A 13138-nucleotide genomic window follows, 5' to 3' on the forward strand; every position below is an offset into this window, starting at 1 on the left:
ATGCCCCTCAGAATTGTCCACGTGAGATATGGAAGTGGGCAGTAGTCAATCCCTTGAATAAGGATTGTCCTTGGGATGTTAACTCCCTCCACTTCCAAGTTTGTGTAAGAATCAGAACGGCCGAGTGACTCCTGGGGTCCCCTAGCAGAGGCCGAGGCCCCCCAGTAGAAAACCAGAGATACTGGTGAAGCTGAGAGACCATGCTGTCCGTTTTCTCCTGCTGGCTGCTGTGGCCCAGGCTGAACTAAAAAGTGGGCCAGGAGACATGAGCTAAGGCAGAAGAGGAGTCTGATAAAACAGTCCATGTGCTCATGAATCTTATTGTGTAGCGGTAGACTTAGACAATAGGCAACTACTAACATACAATGTGACAAGTGATAAGAAAAAAGGGAGAGTTTATCAGCCAGAACTGGGTTGGGCTACATATAACAGAAACTCAACAGTAGTAGCTTAATCCAATGGAAGTTCATTTTTCTCATGTAACAAGAAGACCAGAGGAAGGCAGCCCAGGGCTGGCACTCATGCTCAAGCAAGTCAAATAGCACCAGGATCCATCTAACTTCCTGCTCTTCCATCCTCAGTGTCTGGCTTCCATTCTCATAGATGCAAGCTGGCTGTTCTACTTCCGGGTGCCCTGTGTTCTAGGCAGGGGGTCAGGAAAAGGGTAAATGGCAAGGGCATTGGCCAGCTAAGTCTGTGTTTATCAGGAAAACCATAGCTTTCTGGAAGCCCCACCCAATAAAATTCTACTTCCATATCATTGAGCAAAGTAGGTCACATGCTCACTCTTAGCTCAAGGGAGCCCGGATGATGAGTATTTTTACATGGACACCTTGCACACTGCACGGAATTGGAGCTCGGTTAGTGAGGAGAGGGGAGAAAGGACACTGAGTAGACGACTTACGGTTTCTGCCTCAGAAATCTAGAGTGCTATGGGACCATGAAGGAGAGACCCCAAACTTGGACTGAGATGGAGAGAGGGCGGTCAAAGTAGGTCCTTAAAGATGACTCTCGAGCTAGGTCTTGAAAGATAAGCTAGATTAGCCAAGTAGAGAAGATGTGAGCTTGTTTTGGTGTATGGTGGCAGGGGGCAGAGGTGGGGATGAATGGAAGGACAATCTAGACATTATGTAGAAGAATATGGAAATATGAAAGATTATAAGCACCTAAGAAGCATTTCAGAGAGTTACAACATAGCTAGAAAATTAAGGGCAAATGGGTAGTGGTGAGGTACAATTCTGACAGGTATTCTAGAATCAGTCTAGACTACAATGGACCTTGTAAGCCATAATAAGGAATTTGGATTTTATATGGAAGGTTATGTGAGGTTGTTGAAGTATTTTAAACAGGCAGGTAATGTTAGGTGAGCCAATGCGGGTTGTGAAAGAATTCACAGAAATATTAGCAAGAGGAAAAGAGAGATTTTATTCACTTCCCAAGAGAGGAAAGGGGCCAGATGCATAGAGCGGCGTTGGCACCCAAGGGTGGGGATTTGAGTCTTTTACTGGGCTTCACAGGGTTGATGTCTACTCTGGTCCACAGCAGTACCTGGGCTGGCTGTGTCTCTATAGGATGTGGTTTTTCGGAGAATAGACTTGCAGTCTTCAGTAATTTTCCAGTTCTTGGGTGTCTGAAAGAGACTTAATAGGGGCCCTTGACAGGTGTTACTCCATTTTGAATCATGTTATATGGCTTACAGGTAATGTTATAAGATCTGTATTTAAAAAAATCAACCTGAAAAAGTTTTGGAGAATGGATTGGGGGACTCAAGGCTGGCAATAATCCAGCACTTGCCATAATCCAAGGAAAAAATGGTGTGGACTTGAACTAACAAGGATAGAGAGAAAAGGGCAGGTTCAAGAAATATTTTGGAGACAGAACTGATAGGACTTGGTGGACATCTGTATGATGCAATTTCTCTAATCCAGCAACACAGGAGGAGGAGTAGCTGTTGAGGGTAAGATGATGAATGAACATGCTGAGGTGGAGGCTCCTATGGGACGGTCAAGAGAATGTTGGGACTGGCATCTTTGCAAGATATTTGAGCTGGAATCATAGGTTGGAGGTCATTGGCATATGGTGTCATTGCCATGATTGAGGTCCTTCAGATCGTGGAGTATAAGAGAGAAATAAGGAAGAAGTGCATGATGGCAGCGCCAAAGGGCACACTGACATTTAGAAGATGGAATGAAGAAGATAAGCCCATAGAGGAGACAGAGAAGGAAGGTGAGAGAGACACAAGGAGCTCCAGGAGAGAGTGATGTACTAACATCCAGGAAGGGGAGCGATTCAGGGTCTGGTGTAGTGGTGAACAGCATGAACTTCAGAGTCAGGCAGACCTCAGTTGCAGTCCAGGTTCTAGCCATTACTAATTATGTGATCTTGAAACCAAGCAGGACTCTGTGGGGCTCCTGGGCCCAGAAGCCTTTTCTGTCCCCCATTTCTTGGAGGTAAGACTCCAGCCTCCATGACCTTCCCTGAGTTCCAAAGTGCAGATTAGACCAGTTGCTAATCAAGGGAGTGGCAGCCAAGAAACCACCTGAGATTAAAGGCCATGGGCTTCCCTGGTGGAGCAGTGGTTGAGAGTCCGCCTGCCGATGTAGGGTACACCGGTTCGTGCCCCGGTCCGGGAAGATCTCACATGCCGCGGAGCAGCCGGGCCCGTGAGCCATGGCCGCTGAGCCTGCACGTCCGAAGCCTGTGCTCCACAACGGGAGAGGCCACAACAGTGAGAGGCCCGCGTACCGTAAAAAAAAAAAAAAAAAAAGATTAAAGGGGCCAGAGAAGCTCATTAAAATTAGGAGACATCCACCTGAGAGGAGATTAAGGCAGTGCAGACCTTTACACATCCTAATCTTATCAGAAACCCCACCCATGACCACTGCTATAAAGACCCTCATTAAATCCCCCGGGGCTGGGGGGCGGGGCAGACACAGTTTTGAGAGGCACGAGGCTGCTGTGGCCCCCTTTGCCTGGCAAAGCAATAAAGCTCTTCTTTTCTACTTCACCCAAAACTCTGTCTCTAAGATTCGATTCGGCACCGGTGCACAGAGGTTGAGCTTTCAGCATCAATCTCAGTCAAATCTATTTAGCCTCCTTATGCCTCATTTTGTTTCCTCAAAATGAGAAATGTTTACCAGTCTGTTTCCTCCTTTTGAAAATGGAGACTGTAATAGTACCTACCTCAACATTGTTTTGAAGATTAAATGACATGTATAAAAAGTGCTCAGGACTGTGCCTGGCACAGAGAAAGTTCTCAGAGCATGGTAACTATCCTATTAATATGATCTTAGAAGTATCTTCTCAAAAGTGTCAGGAGATTCAGATAGATCAAGAGAATGACATTGAAAAAGGCTGGAAAACATCCACTGGCCTGTGATTCAAAGAAGTCTTTGGGAACCTTGATGAGTTTCCATGCTGCCGTGGAGAAAGAAGCCAGAATAGGTGGGGGGAGGGGACTAGCGGGGATAAATGGGTTGTGAAGGGGTAGATGGTGATGGGCATACAGGAGTTCATTGTACTGTTCCTCTACTCTTCGGGATATTTGAAGATCTCATAATAGAGATTTTTTAAAAGACCATCTATTATAAAAAATATTTTACTTTTCCTCCAAAATATACACTTGATAGAAATAGCAGAAGCCCTTAGTGAGTAGAGGACTCAGTCTTTGCCTGATGGAGAGAGCTATGTGTAACCCAAATAGAATGATTTCCAGAGTTAGGATGTTGCCAGAGGGAAACTCAATGGTTTGTATCTATCAATCAAACTCAGATTATGTATGAGTCAATCTCCACACCAGCGTGGGCTTTGGAGTCAGACTGTTGTATTCACATCCTGGCCCCACCATTTGGCAAACTGTGAGATCTTGGTGACTGACTTCACCACTCTGTACCTCGGTTTCAGAAATTTATAAAATAAGGGTAAGGGCTTCCCTGGTGGCGCAGTGGTTGAGAGTCCGCCTGCCGACGCAGGGGACGCGGGTTCGTGCCCCGGTCCGGGAAGATCCCACATGCCGCGGAGCGGCTGGGCCCGTGAGTCATGGCCGCTGAGCCTGCGCGTCCGGAGCCTGTGCTCCATCCGCAACGGGAGAGGCCACAACAGTGAGAGGCCCGCGTACCGCAAAAAAAAAAAAAAAAAAAAAAAAAGAGGGTAAGAGCGCCTACCTCACATGGTTGTTAGGAGCTAATCCATGAGCTAATATATATAAAGTGCTTAGAACAGTGTCGGAAACATACCAAGTGCTCAAAACTCTTTTATTTCTTTCTATATATAATTCTATCTTTCTGTGTAATCGAACACTTTTCCACTTAAAAAAATCTTATATTAATTTTGTTCCCTAAGGGAATTCAGTAGTGATGCAGTCTTTCTCGCCCTTGTCCCTCTCAGGACAGTGGCAAGTATAACAGTGATATTTCTTCTGACCCATATGCTCACACCCCCTACCACGTACACACACATCACAAAAACACAGTACCCCCTACCCCAACTGTTACTGAATCTGTCAGCCTTGAAAAGTTTCTATTCCACCTTTAAAACTGTCAGATATCTTTGTGGTGGCGGCCCAGGGATAGGTCCATTCAAGTGGGAAGCTGACCTTTTTGGCCTAGTCCAAGTCCCTCTGGGAGGTAGTCATTCACACAAACCCTCAAGAAGCTGGCTGGATGTAGTCAAGTGTGGGAAGGAAGAAATTCCTTCTAATGAGTACCTCCACGGAGCACCTCAACCTGTGTTTTGTGACCACTATTCACTCTCCCATGTATGACGGGAGGATGGAGCTGAAACTGAGCACCTTTTATTTTCATCAAAGGAATGTGCTTATTAAGTACTACTGTTTCCTACAATGGTCAACCTGTTTCTCTGGTGTGGCATGCTCACCCCCCTTTCTTCAGCTTACAAATCCTATCTATCTTCTAAAGTCAAGTCTTGAGTGTGAGGGAATAAGTCAAAGAGACTTCTTCCAGGAGAAGCAAGAGACCCACAGGACGAGTTCTGAGCTCCAAAACCAGGGCACTGAGGCATCATTTTTTTGGTTAGTTTGGTCCTTTACCATAACATTTGGCTTCAGCTGGCAAACAATAACTCTGAGCAATAATAAATCAATCAAGAGTCAGTTGTCCAGTAGTTTGATTTTGAAATTTAAATGTAGGCAAATGCTAATTTATCCATTTATGCCTGTCTAACTGCTCAGACATGGAAATCTACTCTTTCTTATAAATAGAAAATAGCAACCAAAGTGCCCTTGGCAAAGAAGCAGCTCCTCCCCTCCCCAAGAGGTAACTTTAAAATAAGACTTGAATTAGCTTTGAATATTTACATTAAAAGTTTTTTTTAAAACAAACAAAGTTAAAAACATTATTAAAAAATGAACCAGGAATGAAGGAAGTCTGATCAGGTGGGTGGCGTTAGTAGAAAGCATTTGGATAATTTCATTACGTAACTGAGCCAAGAATTCTAGTGGTGTGGAATCTTCAGAGGCAATGTCCTTTCAGAGCAGAATTCCCTGTTCTTTGATGACATGAAGCCTTTCTCTTTGCTATTAGAGAATGACGGTGAGCATACGCCCCACCCAGTAGGAAACCCAACTGGAGTGATGTGTGAGACCTCCTCCAGTGGGTTGATAAATGATGGTAACACATTCCTCCAAACTGTTTTTCTTTTAAAATTACCTAGAGGCTGGGACACTAGGGGTCTCGAGAGAGTGTCAAGGGGGTCCATAGACCATTCACTGCTGAAATGACTATGAACCCGATTTCTTTTCTTTCCTCACTTTTAAACATGTGGCTTTGGAAGTAGTCTATTCTAGATGAGAATCTGAAGCTGATCCCATGCAAAAATGAGCTGTAACCCCAGCTGACTGCATTTTATGTTTTCACCAGAGCTTTTCCTTTCCATGTGGCTGGCAGAAAGAATACATTTAACTGAGGCTTAATATTTGTGAATTATCCATTTCAGTATTCTTGCAGACCTAAAAATGTAACCTCAGCAACTGGGTGGGCTGCAGACATCTGGGCTGGCAGGGTTGAACTTGGGTCCAACCAGGCAGAAACGTTGGTCAGTTGAGAGAGATGATGAAGGTTCTGATCTGATGGGCAGGAATGGCCCCAATGGTGAGGAAAGTTTGAACTGGAGATTGAGTTCATAGGTGGCCAGTTCATTAACAGATTATTTCTAGTTCTAACAACTTTTGCTCCTCTTGTAACTGAGGTCTAGAATGAATACTCTGAAAGCGAGGACTCCAATAGGTCATGATATGTTTGCTCATGTTCCATTCCAAGGCAAGTCATGTGGCTGTTCTCAAGGTACGTTCCATCCGTGGAGATGGTGGGAGAGGGAGGGAGGGGTTCTGAGCAATGATCTAAACCAGCACGGAAAGCCACAGGTGAGGTGCACGGAAGATGCCCCTCCACCTTCTCTGCAGGGCAGAACATGAGTAGGGGCAAGTCCTGGTGTAGCGGGGGAGGGATGGAGAAAGCCTTTTAGGGGCCCCGCGTGGCCTGGCTGTTCTGTTGAGCTGAGTCTCCACACTACGTTATTGGAGACCTGACCAGCCCTTGGAGGACCAAACATTTTTAGTCCATATAATAGTTATTAATATGCCAAGGCTGTATTTATGTCAATGAATATCATTTATTGAGCCCCTACTATGTGCCAAGCCTCATGCTTATTTCAGAGGTCAACAAACTTCGTCTGGGGAGGGCCACAAAGTAAATATTTCAGGCTTTGCAGGCCATGAGGTCTCTGCTACAACTATTCGACTCTGCTGTTGTAGTGTGGACGCAGCCTAGACAACACAAAATGAACGAGTGTCGCTGTGTTCCAGTATCACCTCAGTTATGGACTCTGAAATTTGAATTTTACACAATTTTCACATCGTGAAATATTACTATTCTTTTGATTAAAAATTTGTTTTTTAAATGTAAAAGCCATTCTTACGTTGTGGCCTAAAAAAATAGATGGTGGACCAGATTTAGCTCAGCAGCCATAATTTGCTTACCCCCTGCTTATTCTCATTAAATCTTCACAATAACCCTCACACAGTAGTTACATTATCCCTTGTTATAGATACATATTGCAGAAGTTTAGTCTGCTAATCTCTGGCAATCAGATATCACACCAAGAAGTTAGTGGGATTTTTTTGTTTTTGACTAACGACATGTTTGTAAGGTGTCATAGAACAACACGAGTTTCCAGTGTTTTCTGAGGATATTTTATTTTAAGTTTTTTTTTTTTAATGTGGACCATTTTTGAAGTCTTTATTGAATTTGTTACAATATTACTTCTTTTTTTTTTTTTTTTTTTATGTTTTGGTTTTTTTGGCCCCGAGGCATGTGGGATCTTAGCTCCCCGACCAGGGATTGAACCCGCACCCCCTGCTTTGGAAGGCGAAGTCTTAACCACTGGACCTCCAGGGAAGTCCTCTATGAGGATGTTTTAAATGTCACCGATACCACAGAAAGAAAATACATTTATCTTATTTTTCATGATTTTAAGTGCATTGTTGATGCTTAAGTTATTTGACTATGACAGATAACAACTTATTTTAGACATCTCTTCCATTTAACTATGTTTTGTTTAGTCTAATGTTAAAATGTACTGATTTCTCCTGAATACACTCCGAGGAGAGAGGAGGGTGGTTGTGAGGGATGGCAGGGGATGTCAGTGTAAGATGAAAACTTTGCCCTTTTATATGCAGTTAATTGAGAGATGGCTAAATGTGGACAGATATGAATGCATGGGCATGCAAACACATACACCACACACACACACACACACACACACACACACACACACACTCTCTCTCTCTCTCTCTCTCTCTCCCTTTCCAGAGAAAGAACTCCCTTCCTGAACTTGGTGAAATGTGGAAAGCAAACAAAAGGAGCTTTTCTCTCCTTTACATACTCAGTAGAGTACATTACTGATGCCTCAGTGAGTTTAAACAAAACAACTGGACTCATAAGAATTCATACATATTTCCAGCATATTACATTTTATACTGTAATAAAATTCCTTTATAATATGGATTTTTTGGTTAAATGGGTTTAGATAGAATATAAGCCAAACAATGTTCCCTGAAACACAGTCTCTGCATACAATAAAGATCTGACCCGCCTCAGATATTAGCTTTAGCTGCCAGAATACTCCTACATTAAACAATTTAAAACTTCAAGCTTAAATAATAGGCAATTAAAAAGTTTCAGAATGCATCCATTGCATATGACAAAGGCATTTAGACCCAAAGGGCCATAGACAAAACTGAAGAATCTCCTGTGCTAATGAACAACATATCCACAATTTGCATGTTTAAAACAATGTAACTTGCCCAGTATGGCTGTATCTAATTGCATATCACAACATCAGTGGGTAATTGTGCTTTCTGTGAGAAAAATTTGTTCCAAAGTCAAAATGTCATCTTGCTGTCAAATAATCCCACCGATTGCTATAAACAGAGCTGGAGAAACTGTGCTGTGACTGAGAAGATGTGATGTGAATCTTGCTCGTTACCCGAGACATGACTTCCATTGTAATTATGTACCTATCACAATAGTTTCCTTCTGCCATCTCCTGCTTACCTGCTGCCACACACACAACTCATTAGCATTCGGTCAATACAGGACCATCCGTACAGTTAACCTCTGAGCAAAGTGAGGTCGTTACTTCATTATGATGGGTTCTGTAATAACACAACAACTTGCATCATGGATTAATATTTCCCTTTTCTTCATTTATGGCTAAATTAGTAATTAGTCTAACACCTGGGTTCCATTATATTCTTGTTGGTCTGATCTTGTGTTGAGAATTCAATTGGCTTAGGGAAAACTTCAGAACCCTCTTGCCAAGGAAGAGCTACATTCCTCTCTGGCTACATCTACTTTAAAAAAGTAGAAAAAATATTTGGCATCAGGTCCGCTGATGAATATGAAAGTCACTGGTGATATGTTATGAACCGAAGGAACATATGGTCTAGAAAGTCCATTGTGGTCTTTGAAAATTGAGATTGGATTGAACTAGATGAAAGTTCTAACAACTTGTTTATTGCAGTGAGAAACTTGAGTCTGAGTTCATTCTGGTGTTTCTACCCAAAGTACAGGTCTAAGGTCTGGGTTCTATTTTCATAGTCCTTTAGTGCAGCATCTCATTCCATTTGGTAAACTGTTGTCAACAGCTGCATTCTCTATAAAGAAGTGGTTAGTTGTCCTATAAGAAGTTATTTGACTTTCTAAGTTGAGAATAGAATTATTATATCAAGACACTTTTAAGAAGCAAAGTTCATTTTAAAAAAATATCTCTCACTATAAAGATTAACAAAAGTCAGGGAGAGGCGGCAAGACAGCTAATGTTTCTGAGAATCTCTATTAACCTTTGGTGCCTATGCCCATTACTGTTTTTTTCTTTCCAACAATTCTGGAATATTGTTTAGAAATTTACGATAATTAGTGGACCATTTTACAAAGCTTTACTTTATGTTTCTGTGGCTGTCTTTGGAATGAGAGTTTGAATTAACTAGGCAGGCTTACAATGTTCACCATGGGCAGCTGAGTAAAATTCCTAAAGCGATGAGAGCAGCAGAAATCACAGATGCAGGCCATCTTTAAAAATAGATACTTTCTCTGGGGCAAGTACTCTAGTAGATGCTCCAGAGAGTCTTTTTAAACTCTGCAAGGTGGGTGTTATTGTCCCAGTTGAAGATGAGGAAACTGAAGTTACTAGAGGTTAAATGATCTGCTTAAGGTCACACGCCCAGAAAGTGATGGAGTCAGAATTTAAAACCAGGTCAGCCTGACAGAGAGCCAATGCTCTTTCCATCATGATACATCTTACTGCGCTATTCATTCATAATACATCCAAGTAGAAGAGGACAACAATTGTGTGCTTATATCAGAAAGAAGAAACAAAAGCAAATACTAAGAGGCAAGAATTTAAAGTGAATAAAATAACTTGAATTTATGATTATATAGAACAGCATGCACCCAGACCTACACAGGGCATTATTGGACCAGGGTACCTTTCAGTGCCCTAAGTAGATACTCAGGTATCTTCTAAGTGTCACATTTTCAGCATGGATAGACTACACTTTATTTTTCAGGACCCGGAGCTTCACACTTAGGCATGGTTTTGGATTGTTTTTGGTTGGGAGGGTATGTTGCATTAGAAAGTAGCAACTCTTAGAAAGTATAATATTGCAGTTCATCAACAGGTTATGCTGAGAATATTGCATCCAAATAAGAAAAGAGGGTACGCCAGTTATCAGTTTATTGCCTCTTAACTTCAAATCCATCCATTATTGCCTGCTCTATGAAAATGGAATAGGGCTCTTGAAATATTTCTCCTGTGCCAACTGGCATGATGTTAAACTTTGTCGGTAGAGGACGCTAGAGGGATACTGGGGGGAGAATTTTTTTCTTTCTTTTTTCTTTTCTTTCTTCCTTTATTCTTTTCTTTCTTTCTTTCTTTCTTTTTTTTTTTGGTCCTGGTTCCAGAGTGTTCTCCTGGCAGGCTTCTGCTCTCTATGTGACTTCTATCTTACAGGCTGGCAGTGCAGGGCCCAACTTTCTTCAGTACTGAGTTTCTGCAGTGCATGTCCTCTCCAGCACCCAGCTCGTTTAGTGAATGCCTCCTCCGGTGTTTGGCTCCAGAAATGAGTGCATAGCAACCAACAGTATCCAGCATCCAGAAGCTTTCCCTGGTAGCTCCCTGTGCAGCTTTGCATCTCCCTGTGAATTGCTTTCGCTGGCACCCCGGAGGGTGGATTTCCAGCAAGTTGCAACAGTAACGGCACCTAAGCAACTCCCCTCAATCCAGTGAGCGATGACTGTGCTCTCTTGACAAGGTACAGATCTCAGCCCTAAGGGTGGTCACTGCTCCTTACATCTGCAATTCCTATATTCTTTTTTTTTTTTTTTTTTGCGGTACGCGGGCCTCTCTCTGTTGTGGCCTCTCCCATTGCGGAGCACAGGCTCTGGACGCACAGGCTCAGCGGCCATGGCTCACGGGCCCAGCCGCTCTGCGGCATGTGGGATCCTCCCAGACCGGGGCACGAACCCGTGTCCCCTGCATCGGCAGGCGGACTCTCAACCACTGCACCACCAGGGAAACCCCCTATATTCTTTTGAGTTTACTTCTTATTAGTTATGCTCCATTATCTAATCTTCTGTTATAAACTTTCCTTGTTAAAATTACTGTGTGATTTCTGTCTCCCAGTTGGACATTGACAGATACAGTTGAGTAGCAGTGCTTGAGGAGTGAGACAATGCCTGGATATTGCAGAAATGTTTAGTTCTCTAGGAAGTGTACAGATGGGCTTTGAAAACTGGGGTGGGGTGAGGGGGGAAGAATTATTTTTTTAAAGATTTTTTTTTTTTGATGTGGACCATTTTTAAAGTCTTTATTGAATTTGTTACAATATTGCTTCTGTTTTATGTTTTGGTTTTTTGGCCCCAAGGCATGTGGGATCTTAGCTCCCTGACCAGGGATTGAACCAGTGCCCCCTGCATTGGAAGGCGAAGGCTTAACCACTGTACCACCAGGGAAGTCCCCAGAATGTTTTTTTTTTAAAAATAAATTTATTTATTTATTTATTTGGTTTTGGCTGCATTGGGTTTTCACTGCTGTGCGCGGGCTTTCTCTAGTTGCAGCGAGCAGGGGCTACTCTTCATTGCGGTGCGCGGGCTTCTCATTGCGGTGGCTTCTCTTATTGAGGAGCATGGGCTCTAGGCACGTGGGCCTCAGTAGTTGTGGCACACAGGCTTAGCTGCTGCGCGGCATGTGGGATCTTCCTGGACCAGGGATCGAACCCGTGTTCCCCGCACCGGCAGGTGGATTCTTAACCACTGCACCACCAGGGAAGCCCCCCCAGGATGTTTTGATATTTGATAGGTTTTGGACTGGAAAGATGATTCAAGGGAAGATGAATTCTTAGGTGGGAGCATGGGTTCTCTGCCGTGTGATTTTCCCATCTCACTTAGAGAAAAAGCCAAAGGCTTCACAGTGGCTTACAAGGCCTGTCATGGCCTGATCACCGTCTTACTCTGACCCCACCTCCAATCCCTCTCCCATGGCTCACTCCAGGGGCTCCAAGTACACTGGTCTCTTTGTGGTCTTTGAACACTCCAGGTGAGCACCTGCCTCAGTGCCTTACACCTGCTGCTCCTTCCTGGAGTACTTTCCTCCAGATACCTGCCTGACTTACATCCTTTCTCCCCGCCAGTCTTTGCTCCATTGTCACCTCAGTGAGGCCCTTCCTGATCACTCTCTCTTTTTTTTTTTTTTTTTTTTGCGGTACGCGGACCTCTCTCTGTTGTGGCCTCTCCCGTTGCGGAGCACAGGCTCCAGACGCACAGGCTCTGGACGCGCAGGCTCAGTGGCCATGGCTCACGGGCCAAGCCGCTCCACGGCATGTGGGATCTTCCCAGACTGGGGCACGAACCCACGTCCCCTGCATCGGCAGGCGGACTCCCAACCACTGCGCCACCTGGGAAGCCCCTGATCACTCTCTTTAAACTTGCAACCTTGACCTGGCGCTCCCTTTCCTCTGTCCTTCCTCCCTTATTTATTCTTCTCCATAGCACTTGTCAACTTCTAAGATGCCACAAAATTTACTTATTTATTTTGTCTATTGTTTCTCTCTCTCTCACAAAAATGAGGCAAGGATTAAAATAAATTTTTGTTTTCAGTCTTGTATCCCCAATATCTAGAATTGTGCCTAAATATTTGTGGATAAATCAATGGATGAGCCCCTTATATTATTAGGCCCAATATAATTAAACTTAACACACTTTATCTGTAATTTTTACTCATATCTGTGTGTGTGTGTGTGTGTGTGTGTGTGTGTGTGTGTCTTCAATTATATAGCCAGAATTAAAGAGATGATAGACTTTGTGTTATGGACAGACCATATTTCTGGAATGAGGGATTACTATGATTGACTTGCTTTTAAGTGGTATTTTAAAATTAATGATTTCATAAAACAGCATGGTATTGGCACAAAAACAGAGACATGGATCGGTGGAACAGAATACAGCACCCAAAAATAAACCCACACATCTACGATCAGTTAATCTTTGACAAAGGAGGCAAGAATATACGATGGGAAAAAGATAGTCTCTTCAGCAAGTAGTGTTGGGAAAGTTGGACAGCTGCA

The sequence above is a fragment of the Delphinus delphis genome, chromosome 11 (genome assembly GCF_949987515.2).
Source record: "Delphinus delphis chromosome 11, mDelDel1.2, whole genome shotgun sequence".
Lineage (NCBI taxonomy): Eukaryota > Metazoa > Chordata > Mammalia > Artiodactyla > Delphinidae > Delphinus > Delphinus delphis.